This window comes from Neofelis nebulosa, chromosome 17 (genome assembly GCF_028018385.1).
Source record: "Neofelis nebulosa isolate mNeoNeb1 chromosome 17, mNeoNeb1.pri, whole genome shotgun sequence".
NCBI classification, from domain to species: Eukaryota; Metazoa; Chordata; class Mammalia; order Carnivora; family Felidae; genus Neofelis; species Neofelis nebulosa.
This window is the reverse complement of record NC_080798.1, coordinates 12917433-12921646: the sequence shown is the minus strand read 5'-3', so window position 1 is coordinate 12921646 and position 4214 is coordinate 12917433.

Sequence of the window (4214 nt, the reverse complement as noted above, 5' to 3'; positions counted from 1 at the left end):
CACAATACCAAGTGGCTTGGGTTTCCTTCTTCTGACTTCTGAAGCCTCAAACAGGGCCTTGATGTGGTCTACTCTCTCTCCTCTGGGGATTCTGGGACCTGAGGGGACCTACAGATGACAGTGTCTAGCAGCCAAGGTGGGCGTGAGAGCAAATGCTCAGTCTGGAGTGAGTGTTTTTATTTTATTTTATTTTATTTTATTTTATTTTATTTTATTTTATGTTTTATTTTACATCTTATCTAAATGTAATCTGGAGTAGGACCTGAGAATCTGCATTTCTTTCTTTTTTAATGTTTCTTTCTTTTTGAGAGAGAGAGTGTGTGAGTAGAGGAGGAGCAGAGAGAGAAGGAGACACAGAATCCGAAGCAGGCTCCAGGCTCTGGGCTGTCAGCCCAGAGTCCAACTCGGGGCTTGAACTTGTGAACTGCAAGGTCATGACCTGAGCAGAAGTGGGAGGCTTAACTGACTGAGCCCCCCCAGGTGCCCCGTGAGTGTCATTTTAGAGCAAGCATTGGACCCAAAGGATTTAGCTGTGAGGTGAAGATGGGGGTGGGGGGAGGGCAGGAACCATTTGCTTTTGGCCGAACGTAATACAAAGTCCAACAAAAAGAACTCAAAGCATTCGCACGGCATGAATTGGACAAATATTTATTGATCACAGGCGATACACATCAAAGCCCAGTTCTAGACACTGAGGGTGCATAGTAAAGAAAGCTCTCTGCTCTCAGGAGGGTTTATGTTTCAGTGGCAGAGACAGATAATAAACACAGTGCAGGGAAGAGAAATGGGAGGGCTGTAGAAGGGGTGTGGTTTTGTTTGTTTGTTTTTTGAGAGGTCTCAGGAAGGCGACATCTGAGCAGAGGGCCATGCGGATGTGTGGGGTGTGGAGGGGGGCACCCCAGGCAGAGGGAGCTGTAAGGGCAGAGGCCCCGAGGAAGGAGCACTAAGGAATACCTAATACACAACTGAACAGAGAGAACGGAGGTAGGGGTACCCAGGGGTCATTCATTCCACAGGTCAGAGGAACCACTGAAGACCCATCTTGGTGCCCTGCCGCCCTCAGTATGTGGGTGTCTGCACGATGATGGCTGTAGCTGCAGCATCATGCCCTCATGCAACCATATCCAAAGCTGGAAGAGGTGGCCTCCATTCTTGTCTTCCCAGAAAACCCGTCCCCTGGCAGACTTTCCCTGTGTCCATTGTCCAGAACGGAGCCAGCCAATCCTTGTCAAGGTGATGGCGATCCCAGTTGCCTTTGTCTAATCAAGATTCAGTCTCTGAGGTTGACAGAGGCCCCAGCCCCCTCATTAGGTACATGGCTGTCCCCAGATTCTGCACAAACTAGGGTTCTGTGAGCAAAGAAGAATCGGGGGATAGATGAACAGGGGTCAGCCAGGAAAAGAAAAGCAACCTAGGTGTTTCAACAGGGGTTCAATAAGGGGGGTTGAGTACATAATGCTGGAAGGACCAGGAGAGCAAAAGAGGGAAGGAAGGGGAGCTGGAGAGCAGTGACGAAGAAAGGAAGATATTCCAGGCACAAATCACTCCAACACCAACCGGCATAAAACAACTCAGGAGTAGGAATTTGGGGATGGCCTGTGTCTGCTGCATGATGTGCATTGGCTGGGGTGGTTTGAGGCCGTCTGGAGGCGCATCCACTCACAACTTTGACGGTTGATGCGGGCTGCTGGCTGAGACCTTTGGGGGGCTATATATAGCTGGACACCTCCAGGGGGCTTCACTGCATGGCTTGGACTTGCTCACAACATGCGGTTTTGGCTTGTGGGAGGTAGAATTCTAAGCCCCCGCCCCCGCCCCCACCAATTTCCACCCTAATCCCTGGGACCGTGAAGGTGATGAGATTCAACACGTGTGACAATATGTGATATGCCAAAAGGGATTTGCAGATGTAATTAGATTTGCAGATGAGTTGATTTTGAGATCATCAAAGAGGTGATGGGGGGGTGGTGCTTCATCTACTCACATAAGCCCTTGAAAAGCAGAGAGTTTTCGCTGGCTGGTAGCAGAAGTCAGATTTGAAGCATGAAAAGGATGATGTGGCATTGCTGGTTTAAAGTTGGAGGGGGTTATGTGGAAAGGACCCAGGAGCAGGCCCCAGGGGCCAAGAGTGACCCCCAGCCGAGAGCCAGCAAGAACATGGGGACCTCGGTCCTACGAACGCAAGGAACTGGATTCTGCCAAGAACCGAGTGAGCCCGAAAGAGGATCCCAAGCCCTAGATAAGAGCCCAGCCCAGCCAAGACCTTGCTTTCAGCCTTGCGAGGTCCTAAGCAGAGAACCCAGCTGAGCCCACCCCTACTTTTGACCTCCAGAACTGTGAGATTCTTAACGGGCACTATTGTAAGTGGATCAATCTGGGGTGATTTGTTACTCAGCCATAGATGCCCCTGGGTGAGCATCCCAAGAGAGAGAAACCGTGCTGCCCACTATGACCTAGGCTCCGAGGTCGAAAAGCACCCCTTCTGCTATGCTGTATTCGTCCAGGTTCAAGGGAAGAGGAGACAGCGTCCACTCTTGATGGCGAGTGACAGTCACAAGGTTCCACGGCAAGTGACAGTCACAAGGTTCTGAAAGAGCATATAGATACTGGCGTGGTCTTTTTTTTTTTTTTTTTTTTTCTTTGAGAATTGCAATTTCCATAGGAAGCGCCCCAGAGACTAGCAAATGCAGGAAGCAGCTCCCACGTCCAGGGCTGGGGAAGCCAAAGGGAGCAGGTGGTCTTAGCACAAGTGAGGAGCCCCCTTGCTGCTGTACTGCGGGCGGCTTGTCCCGGAACCACGGATGGTGGGGGGGGGGGGGGTGCTGTGTGGCCAGGGCTGGGGCCACACAGGAGGCATCACAGCCAGATCCATGGATGCTGCCAGAAGCAGGGGTGGGGGAAGGCCCGTTTTACCCCCTGACCTGGAGTGCTTCCTGTTTGCAGAAGTCAGGTGGCAAAGGAGCCTGGGAAATGTAGTTTTCAAACTCCCAGCCTCAGCATTACAGGGCAGAGAGGGGTGGACACTGAGGGACGCTAAGGGGCCACAGGCAAATAACAATGACGTTGGGCAGGTCCCTTCCTCTGTCTCAGCCCCAGTTTCCTCATCTGTAAAATGGGAGTAGTCATTGCTCCTGGGAAAGGGAATGTCTACAGATAGTACTTAGCAGATAATAAGCGTTCGGCGAATGGGAGTTGTTAAAATGCTGCTTAGCTTAGCTTAGGCTGCCGTAACCAAACACCACAGACTCGGCGGCTTACACGACACACATTTGCTCACAATTCTGGAGGGCAGGGGCTCAGTGTGGTTGGGCTTCGGTGAGGCCCCCTCCTCCTGGTTTCCAGACCGACCCTTTTCTCACTTTGTCCTCGCATGGCAGAGACAGGGAGCCCGTTCTGGTCTTTCCTCCTTTCCTGCAAGGACACTAATTATCTCCGAGGCTCCACTTCCAAATACCATCACATTGTGGGGCTAGGGCGTCACCATATGAATTTGGGTGGCGGAGGGGCGGGGACACAAACATTCAGTGGCTAACAGTGTTGGGAGGAAAAAGGAAGTACTGTTTGTAGTGAGACCATGTTGGCTGTTTCATATCATTTATCTTATTTAATACCCTATGATGTAGGCATTATAGACGGTCATTCTGCAGATGAGGGACAGAGACCTCTGAGTCTCCAGCCTCCAGGTCACGCATCAAGAAGCTGGACTCATCTGTGGCTACTGACTCATGATTCCCGTGGACTGAAGTGTCACCAGGCCCAGTGTTGCAGGATGGGGACGTCCTTGTAGGGACTCTGAAGTTGAGGGCAGAAGCAGCATCATGAGTCGGTTCTGGGCGGAAGCTTGAGTAAGAGCCTGTTCTGTCCGCCATGACGTCTGCAAGGTGCCAGACAGGATCCATCAGCCCTACCCGCAGGTGACATGCCGCGAGAACGGGAAGTAAACTGTGGTGCTGTCGCAAGCCACCAAGAGGTCGGGCTGTTTGTTGCTGTGGCATCATCTGGCCCATTCTGATTAGTATAGAGATCACAAAGGGAACTGAAGGCCCCATGTGGGGCCAGAGTTCCCACGTCTAGGGAACCCAAACCGCTGCCCTAGATGGGGTAGTGGTTAAGATCTCTGGACTCAGACCCGGGTTCGTAGGGTAACTTTGCAAGTTCTCTGTGGTGCGACCTTGGAAAAGTCTCGTAACCTCTCTGAGCTTCATGTTCCCATT